The 21,915-nt window shown below is 38.1% G+C and overlaps 3 protein-coding genes across 4 annotated transcripts in view; 2 read left to right on the forward strand and 1 right to left on the reverse strand.

The window, feature by feature from the left end:
• The window catches only part of LOC309476122 (uncharacterized protein), a 186,302-nt gene extending 165,983 nt beyond the window's left edge, over positions 1-20,319 (reverse strand). The window contains exon 1 of the mRNA XM_082139325.1: positions 20,275-20,319. The gene's annotated coding sequence lies outside the window, so the exon portion shown is untranslated. The remainder of the gene's footprint in view (positions 1-20,274) is intronic.
• The window catches only part of LOC309476055 (uncharacterized protein), a 298,593-nt gene that overhangs the window by 41,335 nt on the left and 235,343 nt on the right, over positions 1-21,915 (forward strand). The window lies entirely within an intron of this gene.
• Positions 1-21,915, forward strand: part of LOC309476077 (uncharacterized protein) — a 143,080-nt gene that overhangs the window by 10,574 nt on the left and 110,591 nt on the right. The gene's annotated exons all lie outside the window — the stretch shown is intronic.

Raw genomic sequence — 21,915 nt, forward strand, 5'->3', positions numbered from 1 at the left:
GTCGGATATTGAAGCATGGTTGAAAGTGACGAAAAAGTGACGTTTTGGGTATGAGAACGGGCTGAATATATGAACACAGAAACCCCCTGTAGGTTAATGTCACGTTTCCCCATTCCATGACTAGTAAAATAATTGCAATTTACTCTCTGTAAAATGGCGTAATCCGCAGGGTGATGGACACAGAGATGGGTAAAAAGGTTGATGGCTACAAATTCTGCAGCGTTGCGTGTAGGACAACTCGAGGTATCGCACACCGGACGCTCACTTTCTCAGTTTATGGCCAGCAATATTCTAAAGCTTAAGGACATTATGAAATTTAGATAATGTCTGTACTTATGATTGTACTGTTACAATTAAATACAATAGTTGCTGAGTCTGTGATCTGAACACTTTACCTCAGAGCATCCGTTAACTGAATGAATTGAGAATATCACCTGAAAATCCAATAACATCAGTAATTTTCATTCAAGCAGATGATTTCTGTAAATTAATGTAAAATTAAATGTATATTGCAGCACAGGGTGAAGTCATTTACGATGATTTGAGACCAATATAATGTAAATTTAATATAAACTATGTAAATTGCGCTCTGTGTCGTGGCAGGATTTTGAACAAGGTCCTGAGCCGTTGCTGGGCGCCGCGGACAGACGCCGAATGGCGCCGCCGGTGTGTGTACACTCATAGAGAATAATTTGTTTGAATTTCAGGCTACGTTTACATTAATCCGGATATATTTGAAAACAGCGTTTTCGTTTATAAACGCTCTCCGTCCACACTAGCGTTTTCAGGCGTTTTCGGATGTTTCAGTGTGGATGAGAAACTTTTGAAAAACACCTGAAAACGCTAAATTCACCTTTACTGCGCATGTGTAAAACCCCACAAAAGATCACTGAAATGATTCAGATGGAAAAATTAATAATGAAGTTATCGTGCATTTCTTCTGACAGGATAATTTTATTTAGTAAAATATCTCACCATTCACTGATGCGGTCCCTAACCCTAACACATTCGCCATATGTTTGGTCTAAAACGCCACTGCTCTCATGTATTGCCGCAGGACAGCAAATGTGAGTAAATTCTGTCATCTTTGCAGGACTGTGATATGAAGAGTGTGCAATGTAGAATATTTTTAGCAACAGTGTGAAAGTAAATAGCACATAACAGGCATAATACTGGTATAAACATGAATATCTATTGGTACAATATGCGTCACATGACTAAATTTACGTCATCGTTCTGTGAATACCACCGGATTATCCACTTTGGAGTGCGTTTTCAAAAAAGCAAAAAAGCGTTTTCGTTAATAAAAACGCCGTCTCAGTGTGGACAGAAGGCCAAAACGAAGAGAAAAATATATGTTTTAGTGAAAGAAAACGTATTAGTGTGGACATGGCCTTAAAGACGTGGCGCTGTTTGTCTCGTCCGGTGTGCGACCCCCTTTAAGGTGCTGTTTTCTTTGACGCCGAAGAACTCCATACTGGCGAGCTTACTTTTTTCGGGTGTGAACAGAGTGTTTCACTCTAGCTGCACGGGCGAGGGCGAGGGCGAGCAGAGCGCTGCGTTGTCTTCTTTGATAGGTGTCTGCGGGTGCAATACAGCCACCTGAGAGGTCAACCAGGTACTGGTGGTGGAGTATTTACGTGTCACGTTATCTAAGAGTCCTATTCTTTTTAAATGGGTGGTATAATGCCCTTTTCACAAGATGTAAAATAAGTCTCTGATGTCCCCAGAGTGTGTATGTGAAGTTTTAGCTCAAAATACCCCACAGATATTTTTATATAGCATGTTAAAATTGTCACTTTTTGAGGGTGAGCAAAAACGCACCATTTTTGTGTCTGTCCCTTTAAATGCAAATGAGCTGCTGCTCCCGGCACAGGGGGCGGAGCTTCAAGAGCTTATGTTCTTTTACCTCACACAGTAATGCACTGAAAATTTCTAAAACTTTTAGCCTTTTATGCTATAACCGGAGTCAGACAAAGATGGAGAGACTGAAGAAGAAGTGACAACATGTAGACAACATTTCTGAAAGGTTAGTTGATGCATTTATGTATGTATAGTTATCTTGTAGTCATTGATTAGCATATTCTGTCATGATAATCTATAAATCTTGTTCAGGGGGTGGGGTTTATGTAAATTCTAGGGTTGGTGATGTCACTAACCCAGGAGGAATGTCGTGTAGTCTCTATCAGCCGTTTGTTGTAGTCCTTAAAAAACGATTTCTTTAAAAGCAAATATCTCCCTTTGCTTTGAACTTTGAGCGTTGTAACTTTGCAGATGTTGTTTATACTCAAACAGCAACATTACACACTAACTGAACGTTAGAAAAGTGAAATCATAATCCACCACCCCTTTAAACATTGTGGTTATCGCCAATACTGGTATATTGTCACACTCTAAATTAACACGATGTCGATATTTCATGCTTTGAACGTTTTTCACGATTATCGTCAACACCGGTATATTGCGACACCCCTTTTTATGAAGTTATGACCGATAAAAATGTCTATAGGTGCATCCAAAAACGCGTTTGTCTGAGGTACTACATTTGAATTTGAACTAATTTTGTGACCGTTAAAAAAGTACATTCTCACGATTGGCCGACACTGGTCATGTGAGCACCCAGACGCATGCACGTGATGCTGACGCAGGAGACGGCCAATAATGAGCCGGCTTTCTGACCTAGAACCAAGGAAGCGCTGCAATGTTTACACTACATCAACAGCGGAGGAGAATGATGTGGAAGAGAAGAGATTGTTGAATAAAGTCATTATTTTTGGGGGGTAGGTTTCCCACAAATAGTATTCTCGTCGCTTCACATTATTAAAGGTATAGTGGAGGATTTTCCCGAATTTTAGAAAAGAACCGCCCTCTCCACTTTTTGAAAAAAATGCACATGTGCAACACTCTACCTGCTCCCGAGAGGGAACGCCTATTAAACGCTAGCATCGCTAATCATAGCTTACATTAACTTTTACTAGCAGTGATTTTAAATGGATTTCTCCAAATAGCATGCCAAACTTTACCTGTCGAGTAGAAACTTCGCGACTGAGGCATCAGTGGGAAGCCCAACCTGTGCTTTTAGCGCATGCCAGCGTGTGAAATATTCTCCCAAAAACACTGGTCTTGTTTCTTTCTTCAGAGGCCTTTCTCTTCTTGTCATACAATTCGTAGACACTTTTTCTCTTGCGACCCTCTGAATGGCTGAAACCATAGCTCACCACACATATACACCTGAAAGAGCGCATGCGCAGAAAGGACGAGCACGTACGACGGCCTTACGTAAACATATCACCAGAATGATTGACAATTAGGAGGACCAATAGTCTTGATGATCCACCCGGAAAAAGAAAATCCTCCACTATACCTTTAAGGTTGAACCACTGGAGTCACATGGACTATTTTGCTCAATGATGTCTTTACTACCTTTCTGGGCCAAGTGGTTATTACGTTGCAGTTTATCAGGGGTCAGAAACATCTCAGATTTCATCAAAAATATCTTCATTTGTGGACATGTTAGAAATTATATTGTGTTTTAACTTTCAACCTTTCCTTATCTATAATAACACATAATATTCTCCAGTGTAAAATGTTCTGATGAAGAAACAAACTCATCTACATCTTGGATAACCTGAGATTTTTGAAAATGTTCTTAGAAAAGACATTTCATTGTCAGAGCCTGATCATACTGTAATATGGCAATATTATATTTTTATATTAAGTAATAATATATTTGTATATGTTGCTTAATTGTTTTACACACACAGTATTAAGAATCAAGCTTTTAAACTGCTTAACTGTCACGGTTCATGAATTCACTGTCTTCTTCTTGTCTCGTGTCGTTGTTGTATGTGTGTGTGTGTGTGGGCGTGGTCCGGATCGTCACCGCTGATTAGTGGTGACAGCTGTAGCTCACTCAACGTGCCTTCTAGGCCCTTTCACACCGGATGCGTAACGAAAAAGCGAATAATTAGTGTGCGAATAGTTCGCATTAAAACCATTCACATCAGCCGCGACGCGAATTTGCGACGTCTGTGACGTTCAGAGAGCTTCAACATTCCAAAACTTTCGAGCGAATTGCGCCGACAGCTGAGAAAACATGGACACTTCATCATCAACATCCAGTCATAGTATCCAGTGAAGACGAGCTTTTCATTTTATTTAAAAGACAGAAAAGAAGGTTTTGAGTGTACCCAATCTTACAGAACAGAGAGTCTGAAGGGGAGTATGCTAATGTGCACAGTTTTTTTGCGTCTTCAACTAAACACAGTGCGTTTTGTAATGTCACTACACTAAAAACTGTAGGCTAGATATCACACAAAGAATGTATACTAAAAGCAGCCCTAAATAGTCTCACTACATTTTGTTACGTGTTCAAAGTAAACACGGTCTCTGTCTCTATCTTTGACGATAATAGTGTTAGCTTTCTATCCCAAATGTAGTTTGGCCTGCTAGCTACACAGCACAGGACTATACGACGACTAAAACTATCACACAACATACTCACAGTCGTGATAACCGAGTTGGTTGGCAATGCTACGCCACACATTGTCTTTCAAATCGTTGTCCTTGTATAGTAGTATGATTGGCTGAAGCCTATTCTGTCGCCGCAAAAGAAAAAAAAAACCGACATCAAAGCGAAAAAAATAAAAGTCTTTTTTTCGCCGCAGCGCATTCGCGTTCGGTGTGGAAGCACTCATTACAAACACAGCTGATTCAAAAATAAACCCATCGCGCGAATTATTCGTGCGTCAAAATCGCGTCCAGTGTGAAAGGGCCTTTATACTCAAGTTCTCTGTCCTCTCATTGTCAGATCGTTGTGAAGTCTCCTCGTGTTGTATCCTGTTCGGCGTTCTCCGTTGTTCTTCAGTCTGGCGTGTTCGTGAGTCGGTGTTCCCGTTGGTGTTGCTGTGTGTTCCTCGCTCCAGTTCTGGATTTACTTCATCTGTTTCATTCACGGACTTCACCATTCACCACCGTCATCTTCTGTGTTGCCCATCGAGGTCCCTGCGCCACTCAACTGCCACTGTGTTTGTTCTGTGTTAAATCTGACTTTGAGAATTCTAAATAAACACTTTTACTTGCATTATTGCTTCCTCGCTTTGAGTATGAATATGACATTAACGTGTGTAAATTCAGTTATGCTGTCTTGTTGACTTTATTAGTCAATATTAATTATAAAACAAATGAATGAAACAAGTTATACGATACATTTACTAAAGGAAACATAATTTATTTTGTTCCCAAAACAACACCAATGTTTTCAATTCATAAAAAATAAATAAACACTAGTCAAACGACTCTCTCTCTCTAACTGCATTAATAACTGCATTATTCTGCTTTCATTGGCTCAAGCCTCCGTTACGAGCTCTAAAATGACTTTTCAGAATTATGAATCAGCAACAGAGGCTTGGGATTAGACGCGTAAGAAATTAGTCCTACACACAAGAGTGTTTTAAGGACAGCACGTGCTATACAGCAGAACCCTGACAACATTCACATTAAACTAAAGGTTTTATATGTTCACTCATTTGGTACGATACTCCACACATCCCTCTGCCAACGGATGTGTTTACAGTCTGACTTACTAGTTGCTGAACTGATGCTTGAGGTCTGTCCAAATACACACACTTGCTGTCTTGGCCAATTGACAGTGGGTGTACAGCAAAGCGCAGTACACTTAACACACACTAAATCCACACTCTCTAAGGCCCTGTCACAATTAGCACACTACATTGTGTGTTCTTGTGGTCACCTGGTGCGCATGTCCATTAAGTCCACAAGACCATGGAGTGTCCCATTTGTCAGTTTAGTTTTCAGAAGGGTGCTCGCGAGCCGATATACACCCTCGATGCACACGTTTGTCGAGCCGCACAGAAGTGAGCTCCACAGCAGACTTCTACCCGACAGTCAAAGCGGCGTTACGTCATGAAGTATGGAATCGGAGGAAGACTGTGAGTGTTGGCATAGACATGTATAGAAAGGCTAGATGGCTCAAGGCGGAGTCAGCTGTGTCGTCACTTGGCGGCCATCTTAGGTCAGGAGACTGCGCTGCTGCTCCCTGCTGCTGTGGACGGAAGGTGAGTGACATACGCCAACTAAAATGCTCGTAACTTGCTGAATTCTTGACGGATTTACAAACGGTTTGGTTTATTACAAACCTTATTAACGTGGCTATGATTTGTGCTGATGCCGATGTTTATGTGTATAATTTTTCACAAGTATGCAGTTAAATAGCCGCATCCCTGACGTTTATGACACAGCAAGCCGTTTGAAAATCGGTTGAAAATTGAGCAAAATATAGTTATTTCAGCACTACATGCACAATAGACTTTAATGTTATAACTGGACGAGCGGTCCTGTCCTAAGATGGCCGCCGTGTGACGTCGTCGGGTCCCATTGGCTCTCAGCGCCGGTAAGCTATCTAGCCTTTCTATACATGTCTATGGTTTAAGGCCCTTTCACACCGGACGCGTAACAAAAAAGCGAAACGAAAAAGCGAATAGTTCGCGTCAAAACCATTCACATCAGCCAGTTTTTTCGCCGCAGCACATTCGCGTTCGGTGTGGAAGCACTCATTACACAAACAGCTGATCGAAAAATAAAACCATCGCGCGAATTATTCGTGCGTCAAAATCGCGTCCAGTGTGAAAGGGCCTTAAAGGCGGGTGCCATTTGGGACAGGGCCTAATTCTGCTTCATGGTCTTTGAGGCTATACATAGCCTTTAAAGTAGTATCTCCATTTGATAGTGTGTACAAACACAGGGAGTCGACACATGCACTCTAGAAAGTTTCATCTTTGCCCAGTGTCTGCGCTATTTTTCTAGACGGATAAAAATGTCTTTGTATTCTTTTAAACTAAAGTTGCGTCTCTCATAACTCGTTATGCGCCCCTATTTCACGTCATATCAAGGAAAACTTACCAGTGTCAGTTAAATAAATTATTGTTGCATATAATTTGCCGGGGTGTGAAGTAATGCATTACAAATACTCACGTTATTGTAGTTAAGTAGATTATATAAAATAATTTTTAATGTGTACTTTTACTTGAGTACATTTTAAGTGATGTATCTGCACTTTTACTGCGCTAATTTCCCACCATTTGTGGTCGTAACATGCTTGTTTTAATTTAATTTTTATCCATCAACGTGATGGATTTCATTTTCGGCACATTTACATAATCTGTATTATTGCAATTGTGTTTTCCGGACAAAGTCAGCTTGTTAATAAACAACAATCCTATTTTATCATTGCTTTTTCTCTCTCAGAAGTCCATGTTCATTGCTGTGGTCCAGAGCCATAGAGAGAGAGAGTTGCGACACTCTTTGATGTCGCCGCTATGGCTGTCACGTGGTTCATGTAAGCCCCAATAGTTCCAAAACGTACGCTGGCTGTCATGTTCTTCTATGGGACAGACAGCAGCGATTGCATTATTGAACGGTAAATATAAAATAAAACACACACCCAAGTACTTTTTCAGCTGTTATTGCATTATTGCATTTTGTTAATGTCAGTTTTGCATTTGGAGATAAGTTTTAGGCTATATTTTTGGAGGGAAAAGCTTAGTGTTCATGTTCGCATGGGTAGTAGCACTGGCTTTAGCGGCTCTAACTTAACTTTTCCATATCATTCATCTGATGATGGACGTCTCATGATATTTATTTTAGCACAACTGGGCTGTATTAGGCTATTGATTCCCGTGATTTTGCTTATAAATTTTGATTCAGCCATTAGCCTACCTTCGTGATCACGCAAAGAGGTCTGCCGTGGCGGTCCGTTCAGAATTCGCTTAGAAGCTATAGCTCACTTCTTCTGATGAAAGTGGCCACCCCCCAGGACCACAACGTGAAACATGATCATGTTAAGACTAAGAATATTATTTTAAGATTAAGGCCATACACATTATCAAAACTATAACAGATTAAAAACGAATTTAAGCATGGCTGATACAAATGAAGGTTTTCAAATAAAATATTTTTTATTAAACAATGACAGACAACAAAAATGTGTGCTTGTGTGTGTGAACAAGAAAAACAAAAACCAGGGGCAGGTGATCCATGAAACAGACAGGACTGGTGATGGCCATAACAATCCTAGAGGTCCAGCATTGTTCTCACAAGCCGCTTCACTCAAGACAATAATAACATAATGAAAAGTTAGTATATCCCAAAAAATTTAATTAAATAAAAGTTGCTATAAAGGTGGTAGCGATTCATTACCGAACTCTTAGCTGACGAAGTCGCGCTAGCTAACTAACGTTAGCTAGCAGGCAGTGCTTGAAAATTGGTTGAAACAACCAACATAAAATATAAATAATTACGCTGTGCATGTACAAATGAAGACCAGTATAAGCATCGCAAAGGGCCTCTGATACAATATAGACAGTTGACAATTCAAAAGAGGTCGATATTTCGGCAACTTAACTCTGGAACAACTCGACGCGCAGCAATGTAAGTGAATGGTGTCCAACGCCCAAATGACAGTGTTTGGAACTATTCCGATCTTCAAATCCCGGAAGTAGGCGGTTAAAAGCGCCGCCATTATTTACAACGGAGGTCTATGGGAGTGTCGCAACTCTCTCTCTCTATGGCTCTGCTGTGGTCCTACTGAAGCTGTGATCCGATTGGTCGTCTCTGCTCTGGTGGGCGTGGCTACTGTCGTTGTTCTGCTTTATGACATCAGATCCAGAAGATCAATAAACTGATATATCTTAAGTATTGTGACATATCTTATAAAAATATATTTATGATTTTATATGGAAAAATAAATCACTGTTTGATGAAAGAAATATATTGAGGCACAAATATACAATGTACTTTTTATATGATATTCAAATATCATATGCTTTAAATTTTACTTTGTTTAATCGTATTATTCTCATTATATACTCTTGTTTATGGTTTATATATTTTATATAAGTTGTATTTAGATGTAGTCTGATCTGAGTAGTGTCAGAGTAAATATTGTGGTGTAATCTGTGATGTGTGATGACCTCTAGCGGTGAGTTTGAGGAACTGTAGATTCATCATTAAACACTGATGCTGTTTGACCATCATCTTTAGACCCAAAAAGAGTCTATTAAAGTGACAGAGAAATAATAATAATATATGTCAAACATCTCAGATCAAACTAGATATATAATGAACACATTATTTAGATTTTTTAGAATAGCTGATCAGAGAGGTAAAATTACTTTAAAAATTAATTCAGAAAAATAAATGATCAGATAATATTGTATTATTGTAAATATAAATAAACAGAAAACAAAATCAAAACTCTGATACCTGAAACTTGCAGATAATTTCAGCAATAAAAGTTTTACAAGTTCTCAGATCATCCAGAAAAGTTGAAGTTGACACAATGTGAATATGTTTTTAAAGTGTGTTTCTAGATTGTTCCAGAAGTGACTGTTAAAGTCTCTCATATTTACAGCCTTAAATCACACACTGTGTCAAATATGAAACAGTAATAATGTGAAGAAAAGCTTCAGGGTTTGAACGTTTCTAAGAATTTAAGACATAAATATTATTAGAAATAAAATAATTCTTACAATAATCAAACCATTTTTTTTATGGTAAAATTAGCCTTTATAACTTTTTACATTATAATCACAGAATCTATTATAAAGCTCTATACAAAAATGATTTATAAATATTAAATATTTGATGTTTTGCACGTCATGTGACCATCAGAGAACCGTGATCATGTGATTGTGTCGTTTAATTATTCAAAAATTAACTTAGCAAAACCTTTAAGTGTGTGTGTAGTTCAGTGTGAGTGTTGAAGGTGTTTACTGAAATATAATAATAAAAAACTCAGTTAGTTGCCATGGCAACATTTTTTTTTTAGTTTATGTTGAAGTACTAAAACTGTATGCATGTATAAATAAAACGAATAAAACTAGGCATATATTTAAAAGTATATATAAAAATGACAAAATCAAAATTAATAAAACTTTAACTCAATTAAAATGAACAGAAAAAATAAATATAATAAAAAAAATGAGAAACAACTATAAGAATATAAATATAAGAGTATATTAATGATATAAAACAAGACTAGCACAATCTTTTCACTGAAAATATAAATTGCTTAAATAATGATCATTTATACACAATGAAAAAGTTTATTTAAAATGTTGCATTTATTCACATTCTGTTATTAAAAGCTTACAGTACAAACATGTAAATAAAGAGCAAAAGTGACATTTCAGATTGTGAGTTGTAATGAACTAAATAAAGCAGCTCTGCCTGAATCACAACACAAACATTTACATTTTTATTGACTTTACACATTGTATTATGCAAATACAGTACATTGATAACAAGTCAAGTAAAAACTGACAGTACAAGATGTGTAGTGCAAATCTTCTTCACATTTGTGCATTTAATACATTTGTAAATTAAATAATGATGTTGACTGTGCCGAGAGCTCATGTCGGTTTGTCTTAAAGGTTTAAGTTGTCATTGAGTGTTAAATGTTGATTTGAGAGTTTCCATCATCCTAAATATCACAAAGCATTTGTTCTATGGATGTTTTAAGATAATAAGTAGGTTATTGTTGAATTGAATAATAATGAAGTAACTAGAGTGAATAAGCGCCGCCGAGTGTTTCCATTATAATGAGTCTCTATCAGAATCTTCACTTCAGAAACACTGAACTCCTTCTCAACCTTCAACAAACACCCAATCCATCCTCTGAAACAAGGCACTTATTATAATAAGCATGAGAAATGATAAATGTTAATCTATTCCAGGTTTATAAGTTGAAACTCTCAGATAATGTTCATCTAAATTATATGTGCTTCCAGTAACAGGTCGGTTAATATTCCCATAACATGTAAATAGTGTTTTATGATGAAAATGTAAAGTATTTCAGGTTAAAGCTGAACAGCTGAAGTGTGTTTTTGCTGATTCTCCTCAATGGGAATAATGTTGCAGATTCACAATGATCCTGTTGGGATTCTCTCGGATCACGTGATCTTTCTCCGTCTGGAAACAATAAATTGCAGATTGTTAAAGAGAGAGAAATGACCAGCAGTAACTGTCACAGAAACTCATGAGATCAGCAAATCAGCCATCAATCAGTGAATAATACTCAGTCTGAAATGTTCATTTCTCATCGGGATCATTTTGATGGAAACGCCATTCATTCGTTTACAGCAGAAGAGCAGAAATGCTTTTAAACAGTATATTCAAATATTGAAGTATTTGAGAGTGTATGGAGATCGACTCAATTATGGCAATTATTTCATGGAAGTGGGCGGAGCTAAAGAGATATTTTTGGCACGTTTGGCTTGTTTCGACTCCCTGATTGGTGGAATGTTCAGTAGAGCATCATGGGTAATGTAGTTTTTCCATAACAAATTCCGCTGTTAAACATGATTATTTTTGTAAATAAGTTGAAATAATGCAGGCTGATGGCTTCAACAAAAGCAAATGTTATCGATTAATAACCTCGTAGCTCACAGTAGGGCTGTATTTTAAAGGTTTTCATTAAAAATCAATTTCACAACAGACAAAATGAATGGAGTTTTGTTGCACTCTTCTGAGAATCTCATAAGATTTCTACAAAGACATAGTGAAGTATTTTACCTCATCCTTGTTTTTCACCATGGTCTCCTGTGAAATAATGAAATGATCTCACACACACAGATACGTCTGGTTCACTATCTTTTGTGGGTACTCTCCATAGACATAATGATTTTCATACTGTTCAAACTGTATTCTCTCCCCTTAAACTAACCCTATCCTTAAAACTACCCATCAGACAACACACACACACACACACACACACACACACACACACACACACACACACACACACACACACACACACACACACACACACACACACACACACACACACACACACACACACACACACACACACACACACACACACACACACACACACACACACACACACACACTAACCCGACCCCTAAACCTACCCATCACAAAAAACTTTCTGCATTTTACATTTTCAACAAAAAAAGTATAATATTAATTGTGTATGATTTATAAGCTTTTGTACCGTAAAACACGCACAAAAACACTTTTGTAAAACACACACACACACACACACACACACACACACATTTCTTCTCTTCTGTGATTCTGCATGTTAACAGGCTTGTTAAAGCTGATATTAATAATATAGAAAGATGTTGTGGCTCAGATAAGGTCCAGTAGTTTTATGTCTTTGCTCTTGGCTGACATGTGGCATTGCTATGGCCTACTTGTGGCCCAGATCTGGCAAACAGGAGCGGTCCACCCGAGTGCCATCATTCCACACCGCATGTGACTCAGATCTTCTTTCCACATGTGCCAGATCTGGGCCGGCACAAAGTTGCTCAATGGTGTTTTAAGCCCCCAATGGCTCCTTAGAGGCAGCTAACCATACCCTCAACCTTAAACCTACCCATCCCCTCGCTGCCTGGAAGGCGCCGTTGGGGGCTTAAAACACCAAACACCCACAAAGTTGCTATAATTCTAAAGAGCAAATGAGACTCACCATGCAGTGACAGAAACACAGAAGCTCCTGATGATCCTGAATCTGCAGCTGCTGATCTGTAGTTTATAGAGTCCAGAGTCTGTGTTTCTGATGTTTGTGATGATCAGAGATCCAGTCTGATGATCCAGCTTCAGTCTGTCTATGAATCTCTCAGTATCTTCATTACACTGAACATCTGTACAGATCTGAGTCTGATCTCCAGTGATTTCAGCGATGAGAATGTCTTTAAAATACCATTTCATCAAATCATCTGGGTTTCTTACACCAGGATATAAAGTGACAGATTCTCCCTCTTTCACTGACTTTCTCCTCATTTGATCTCGTTCAGCAGCAGAAACACCTGAAACACAAACCAACAGATGCTGGAGGATCTTACTGAGGAAAAAACAAAAGTGTGAAAATAGTTGTGCGGTTTCAATTCCTGGATCTTGACAAATTCAGTAGAAACAAAATGAACTGCAAAATTGCTAAATATCAAGTTAATCGTGGATGTTTTTATTCGTCTAGATTTACTGTTTATATGTCAACTCTGCTGGAGTTTTTTTTTTTTCAGACCCGCACATATATTACACACTACATGTTTAGTAGAATGCATTACTACATTGAAATATTCATTTCTACATTATAATATACCAAAACAGGCACATTATACATCTGTAAAGCCCACCCATTGGCCCAATGACGGAATCCAATGGCCTGGGTGAATGGATAATGCGTGTATGTCTTTTCAGCGCTCCAGTGAAGTTCACTTAATTTATTGGAATTTAGTTTCAATATTACTTTAGCTCTACACTTAATCTGACTCCAATTTCAAACTATAATCAAATTTAGATCGTATTTCTTATTAGAAAATAAATATTATACCTTAGTGAACTTGTCTTTATATCACACAATGATGTATCTTGTGAATCTTTTGTTTTTCCTTTTCATGTTTGGTATCATTTTAAGTGTCTCGGTGCGATTATTAAAATGGTCTTAATTTCATTGCAGTCATTGGTTTAATGAGAAAGATTGAGAACTTAGGAGAATCCTGTTCTCCTCTCTGGGTGATGTCTCTTCAAGATATCTCTCGAAACCTGGCGTTACCCCCTGGGGTACATGAATTGACCCAAAACAACTCTAAACAATATTCGTATAACCCTTTTGTTCTGGTCTGAGTATTTAAGGGTGGGTGACAGAGCAGTCTGAGGGACCCTTTACCAGGATTATCCCCCATACAGGGCTGTTTCAGTGTTCTCCTTTTGGAAAAACACTCACACACCACTGTGTGTCTCTGTCAGGAAGGCATTGCTTACTTTTAGAGTCATCTTTGAGTAATTTATGTATTTTTTTTCTAATAAGAAATACAATCTAAATTTGATTATCATTTGAAATTGGAGTCAGATTACGCATAGAGCTAAAGTAATATTGAAACTAAATTCCAATAAATTAAAGCAACACTATGTAGAAATTGTGTTTTTGTCAAACAGCGACCCCTAGAGTCGCTGTGGAATACTTGCACTGTCGTAAATATCCCTGTACACCGGTACCTGCGTCGGGCATGGAACAGGCACAGATAGACTCCGAAGATATTGACTAGGTAATGCTTCACGATTTCATACACATATTAGGCTACTGCATAGTCTACTGAACTACTGATGATGGTAATAGGATAATAATAAGTTTATGTCAAGTGTTATAATAATAAAGTAGCCTATACCGCTTTTGCTGGCTTAACGTTTGTACATGATTGCAGCTAAATCACAAGTAAATAGCCTATAGTCTAGGCCTACTGTATAATTTAATTTGTATTTTTTGCACAAATTTTGGTGTTTAACGTTTACATTACCAAATGCCAGATGACATCAATAAAGTTAAATGTATGTCGCATTATTTCATAACATTGGCCGTTATGATGTCATTAGACATGATTATTGCAATTTATCATAATAGTTTGCAAATTGTGCTCGTTTACACTATTTACAACCTTTACGTTAGGCTTATTTATGTCCTGATAATGTGAGATATTGAAAACTGTTCTCATGATAATCGCAAGAATCAACGTCAACAGCGTCGTCTGATATCCCTCAGGACTACGTTATAAATACACCTCACAACACCTGAGTTCAGCTGGCAAACTAGTTCGTGAGGCAAGCTAGGCAATAAAACAACGCAGAAAACACGTAAGAGAAACGAGTGTTTGTTAGCAAGTCTAGAAAGTCATTTTATTGATCATCAGCTAAAATTTCAAAATCAAAGACCGCAATAAGAGAGAGCAGTAAGCCTGGTAAGATCATTTCATTTCTTTACTTTTAATGATGATGATTGTGTGTTAAGCGTCTGCGACTTACTTTCACTTTGATCTGCGATAGTTTGCACGTTGGCTTGATATGCTCGTTGCTCATCTGTGGTGATGCGTGTTCCAGTAGCGTCGTCCGATCTGAGAAAACGCATGAAGTGGCCAGGTGTAAACAGCCCCCATGACAAAAACATACGCACGAAAGCCGAAAACAAACGCTGATTGGCCTCTTCTCACGTCCACATTTGAGGAAGTGGTGGGGGAAGTGACGTATGCCGTAAAGCAGTCGAATTTTGTAGTTCTTTTTGTGCTCTGGTTACTACCCGAACCCCGAAGTTACATAGTGCCAGTAAAAGCGATACAGACCCCGTCAGGCTATGGCAGACGTGTCATTCAACCTATTGTAAGTCGATGTACCATCACAAGGGTCTTGGAAATATATTATGGAGGTTGAAAAGCTACCTAGTGTTGCTTTAAGTGAACTTCACCGGAGTGCTGAAAAGACATACACACATTATTCCTTCGCCCTCCGTTGGATTCCGTCGTTGGGCCAATGGGTGGGCTTTACATGTTCAATGCTGCAGATCAAGAGAAAAAGCTCTGAATGTCACTGCTATAATAAACACGTTGATATGATTTCAAACATAATGACTCACCATGAACAGAAACATTGAAGATCTTTCCACTGTCGCTGCCGTTGATGATCACTAGTGTATATTCTCCAGAGTGTGTGTTTCTGATGTTCATGATGGTCAGAGATCCAGTCTGATTATCCAGCTTCAGTCTGCCTCTGAATCTCTCAGTAACTTTATTAACTTTATTACCTTCATTACACTGAACATCTGTACAGATAGCACTGAGATTTCCAGTGATTACAGCGATGTTAGTGTTATTAAAATACCATTTTATCTTTTCTTGTTGGTTTGTTTGAACACCAGTGCATATAGTGACTGAATCTTCCTCCATCACTGACACTCTGTCTGTATCAACACCACACACACCTGAAGAAGAAATCAACAGAAAATGATGTAATGTCTATGACAGACATACAAAACGATAAAAGAGGAAGTGCTATAAATGTTTCTCTTCAGATCAAACAAGCAGCGTAAAAACACAAATAACACACACGCACAATGCCACCAAAACAGTAACTATAGTATACAGGATAAAAATGTCATCAAACGTAAGCGGGAACATTGTACATGCTACTTTGAGCTAAACAAACAGCTAGATAAACCATTTTGTACATGAGCAACAGAGTGAACACAATCTGTTATCCTGGTAAACGGCAACAGCCGGAATTTAAATAATGTATAATCAGACAGTTCAATTAAATTACAGGAGATGTGAAGCAAAAAAAATAAATAATAATAATAAAAAATAAATAATAATATTAACATAAAGTTGTTCAGTCCACACCTGTTGGAACTGTCGTATTGGTTTCTAAATCTAAATGAAAATGGATAGTTTATCTTTTAATATAAATCTCAGTTCTTCCAAGTGCAACATATTTCCCAGTTCCCTAACCCACATCTCAAAAGTGAATCTGCTTTCCACATCTGTAAAATAAGTATGTTTGCAAGCATCACACACAGTGAAATGGCCTTTGTCTGATACTTACCACAATAAGCATTCTCTGCTCCTAAAAGTCCATTGCAAGGCTGAGGCTCCAGATCAATAGAATGCGCTTCAGAAAGAAAATGAAATATACATTACCAAAATGACTGAATTTTACTACATGACCATAAAGAATAAAACAGGGTGACATTTTACAATTATTATAGAGTGGATAAATCGTGGGATACATTTATTAAGGTCTGAACTGAACATGTATACGTTTCTCAAGCTCTCATCCCACGTGTTTTCATGAATATTAAAACCAATTTCCTCTTCTCAGTCATGTTTTATTTTCTCTGTGTTTTTGTCAACCTTTTCTAGAAGTAATGTGTACAATTTTGACACACTACCACTCATGGGATGAACATTATCAATTCTCTCTGAGGTGGGATTCAAATTCAAAACGTCAAAATCTGGAATGTGCTTTCCTACAAAGTCTCTAATGGGCAAATAAAAATGTGCAGAAACAAGAGCTAAGTTTTGTTTTAGCTGTTCAAAAGAGCTACATATATACATATCCGGAACTGTTTAAATGTGTTTCCATTGAAAAAAAAAAAAAAGCTTAGCCTATGTAACCCTGGAGGAAAAGCATGATTACAAAAAATTGGAGTATCCACATATATATCAGGAATTTTCAAATAAGCTATACCTTAACTTGTTTCCACACTTCAATTAAGTTAGAAATAAATAACTGTTTCCGTTGATACTTTAAAGATAAAGAAGTCTTATTACAAGAAGCTTTTTCAATTGCTAACCATTCTGGCTTATCACCAAACTCCACTGAACCCAACTTTCTCCAGCATGCTGAAGTATTTAAATTAGCTGCCTAATAATAATAATAATAATAATAATTAAAATCAGGAATCCCAAATCCTTCTAATCCTTAAGTTTATTTAGATGTTTCTTGTAATCATAGATGTCTTAGGGGGATAAAGAAAGGAATACAGTGAAATATATAAAAAAAAATCTAATAAAAAAAACAAACATTTTTTTATAGCGTTTATCCTGCCTACCAGTGTTAAGACAAAGACACTCAAAGTTTGGTTAATTTGTATCGCACTGACTTTTTTTTCGTTGACCTAAAGAGAAATAAATAAATAAATGTCTTACCGTGCAAGAGGAATGCCGAAACTGTGAACAAATAAACGAAAAACTTCTTTGTCTCCATGTTTCCTCAATCGCGCTTTGGTACTTTGAATGAATGGAACAGCACTGCTTCAATACAGCAGTATTTATGTCTCTGGTGTGTGGTTGTTGTCAGAGACCACATGATCATTTGAGATGCCAAACGCTGGCAGCTTGAAACTACACGTGGGAAAGCGGTTGCGGTGAGGAGAGAGAAAAAAGTGCAGTAAAGACAGTGCTAAGTTTAGCTCCACAGTGGAGCTAAACTTAGCACTGTCTTTACTGCACTTTTTTCTGACAGGAAAAAGCCTCCACTGACAGGTCAAATGTACATCATGTGGGGGTGATCAAGAGCTGGATGTCTGAGAAACATGTTCTGTGGCTGTACATGGTTTACAGTTTTTTTGGATTGCTTAAGCACAATTTTCAAAACAGGGCCCGTGTTTTCAAAACACTACACACAATTAGCAAAACCACACACCCAATTAGCAAAACACTACAGATCCTTTGCATAATTAAACACTCTTGTAAAAACTATACACTTCTGTTTAAAAACCACACTTTGTTACCATATGAAACACACACGTTTCACATTACTATACTCTGTTTGCACGAGTTACACTCTGCTGTGATAAACCTAAAACACTTTTAGCACTTCTACTTCCCTATGATTAGAGTAGGCTACCATCAACAAAGTACAAATATAATGTAAATTCACCAAACACTACACAAGACCAATGTTGCAGACTGAAGAAACTCATTTATTTCTCAACACGCCCAAAATGTTGACATGGAGATTCATAATACTGTAACAAAATGTCACTTTACGTATTGTACTGTAAGTTTACTGTAAAAAAAAAAACAACAAAAAAACTACACATTGTCTCTTCGCCTAGCTGGATCTGGCCAGAGAATTTCGCCTAGCTGGATCTGGCCAGAGAATTTCATCAACATCGCAGGCAATGTTGTCATTAGCAAGACACCTTGGAAAGAAACGTCTTGAATGACGAATCCATCCTTGCATTGCTGCTACCTCCATCTGGTCACAGGCCTCCTCCATGGCTTGGATGAGGGGTACCTCAGCCTGGAGACGGAGATCATATACCTTCCACCGCCATGCCGAGAAAAACTCTTCTATAGGGTTGAGGAATGGAGAGTATGGTGGAAGATATAGGACGGTGAAATGTGGATGTTGCTGAAACCAGTTCTGAACCAGAGCAGAGCGGTGGAAAGACACATTGTCCCAGACAACAATGTATTGCATATGATCGATTTGATTTGCTGCTGTTATGTTGTGCAATTGGTCCAAGAATGTAAGTATGAGTGCTGTGTTGTAAGGGCCCATATGGGCATGGCGGTGGAGGACCCCATTCTGTGTAATGGCTGCACAGAGTGTTATATTACCCCCACGTTGCCCTGGGACATTGACTATAGCCCTGTGGCCAATGATGTTTCTTCCCCTCCTTCGTGTTCTCGTCAGGTGGAACCCAGCCTCATCTACGTAAATGAACTCATGCTGGATCTCTTCTCCATCCATTCGTAAAACTCTCTGAAGAACAGTGTCAGGCAAAATTGTGTAGTTCAGTGTAGATCTAGTATACATATTACAGTACAGTAAAAGATTATAAATTTGCTTCATTTGAATATGTTTTTTTTTTAGGATGCGTGCCAGTGTTGATGTTGAGACCTGATGGATATCGTTGAAACTGGCGTGGTTATTGACAATGTTAGCTTGGAGCTGATTGAGTGTTGTAGCATTGTTGGCCAAAACCATGTTTACTATCTCCCTCTCTTGCTGTTCTGTGAACATAGGAGGCCTTCACCCTTGTCGTTCCTGACCCTCAATCCTATGTAGAAAAAAAAAACAGTATACAATAGTACAGTAATTTCACAGGAAAAGGTAACAGAAGTGCTGATAGTGCATAGAATACAGTACTGTAAGCAGTTACTGAAACCGTGCAGATGTTTTTGATATGATGATATTTTTACAATACCTATTTTCCAGTCGAAATGTTCTTATCACACTTGCCACTGTGTATCGGCTTAGATTTGGCTGTACTCGCAGTCCAGCCTCCCTCAGCGTCAGGCCGTGGTTGACAACGTGGTCAACCAGTGTTGCGCGGATCTCATTTGTCAGATTCGGTCCTCTTTGAGCACCTTCTTGTCTTCCTCTTCCTCTTCCTCTTCCTTCTCCTCTACCTCCAGCATGGCCTCCATCTCTTCCTCTTCCTCTGTTGATTCCTCCTCTGTTGATTCCTCTTCCTCCCCTTCCTCTTCCTCCTCCTCGTCCTCCTCCTCCTCCTCCTCCTCCTCCTGCTTTTTATAGTGCTTATACACCTGATTGGTGTGTCTACAATTAACCAAACAAGTGTTTGCACACCTGATGACTGTGTTGAACCAATTGGTTGGACGGTGCGGTAATTTGACAGTCAGTGCTTTGGTATTGCAAGGAAGTGACTTCATGATAGATTTTTGTGTGTAATGTATGTTACGTGTGTTTAGTGTTTTGCAAATCACTGTGTGTAGAGTTTTGCAACAAGTGTGAGGTTGACAATGTGCTTATAGTTGTGCAAATATGGGCTGATGTTTTGCTTCTTGAGTGTAAGGTTTTGCTAATAGTGTACTACTTTTAATTTTAGTGTGTAAGCAATCCAAAAAAACTGTAAGTCTAATCAAATTGTTAAAGTTTAAATTCTATAATACAAACTATTTCAATCTACAATAGAAATTTGCATTACACCTGTTCATGTGATAATTCAATTTCATGCAATGATGTGCAAGTATCTTGGTTTGATTTTTAAAAAAAGTATAAAGTTTTGTTACAGTCCTAATTTATGTTAACATGTTAGATAAAACAGGACAGTAGCATTCAGTAAAAGAGGGACATCCTATTAAATAAAAGATAATACATTTAAAAAGAAACAGAGCTGAGCATGACACATCATCATCATTAATCCGCAAGTGTGTCTGTTTTTATAGTTATTCTTTTACATAAAAAAATAAATAAAAAAAAAACACACACGTCTCCTGGGAATCTTGTAGAAGTCAAACAATTAATTAGATGTCGACTTACAGACGGAAACTCCTGAAGTGTGGGTGTGATGTCTGAGGCTGAGACTAGTTTCCACAATCTTCTCCAGCACAGTTTAGTGAAAGCAGCCGCTGCCTATAATCAGCATGACTGTAGGAAGTCTAAACCACACGTGGACACAGAATTGCTAAAACTAATTCCTCAAAACCATCACCCACTTTCTCAAAATCTTAAACACAAAACCAAATCTTCAAACTACATTCAGAGAACATTTGACTCTTCTGGCAAAAAATCAAACAATTGACTCAAAACTATTTTATCTGCTCAAAATCAAATAATGCTTTCAGATCTTACACACATCGGTCAAAATATAAAGACTACAGATCATTCATTAGACACTACAGTACATAAAAAAATGGAGAACACAGAATCCAAAGCGTGCAGTTACAGAAAAACAATATATTGTCACATAGTAAATTAATTTTGCAATTATGTAAAAACGTATAGTAAAGGTGAATAAATACTGTATACACTGCCAGTATAGTATAGTATAGTACTGAATATTGTATAGTATTGAATGTCTGTATATTCAGCACTTGCCTACTGTAAAAATACAGTAAAAAAAACTACTAATGTTAGCCAACCAGCAAAGCCAACTTCCACTCCTGATAAGCCTGCCGACGCTAAAAATACTCATATCGACTCCATGCATGACTATCACAACATGTCCTCATGGAAGAAGTCTTTCCTTCTCTCCCTATCACACCATGTGCCTCTCCTTCTGGTAAGCTAAGAAAAGTTATGGACACAGAAGCATCTACCGTTCTCTCCCAGCTCTCGTCACTTATCAAGCTGATTAACTCGAGGTCAGATACTCTCGAAAAAATGGTTAGCGGCAACTCCATAGTGATCTCCGAGATGAAAAAGGCTGTTCAAGAGAACACTAAACATATCACAGCTGTGAGAGAGTCTTTTGATGCTGTCTGTGCCGAGATAAATTGCCAATATGGAAACGCAAGTCGAAAAATGTCAGACAAACGCCGAAGCACAGGAGAGGCGCATCTCTCATCTTGAGAGCTACTCGCGCCGTTGGAATCTTAAACTTTACGGCCTAGCCGAGAAGGAGAAGCAAGACGTGCGGCAAGAAGTTATCCAGGTCTGTCAGTCTGTTTTACCGGAGGCAAAAGATAAACTTCCAGATGTCGTTGACACAGTACACCGCCTCGGCCCCATGAAACCCAGCAACAACCAACCCAGAGGAGTCATTATACAATTTACATCCAGGATTTACCGTGATGCTGTCTGGCGTTCTGCCAAGAAGTCAACCTTCTTGAAAGACAACAACTTGAA

The sequence above is a fragment of the Leuciscus leuciscus genome (genome assembly GCF_965113295.1).
Source record: "Leuciscus leuciscus genome assembly, chromosome: 15".
Lineage (NCBI taxonomy): Eukaryota > Metazoa > Chordata > Actinopteri > Cypriniformes > Leuciscidae > Leuciscus > Leuciscus leuciscus.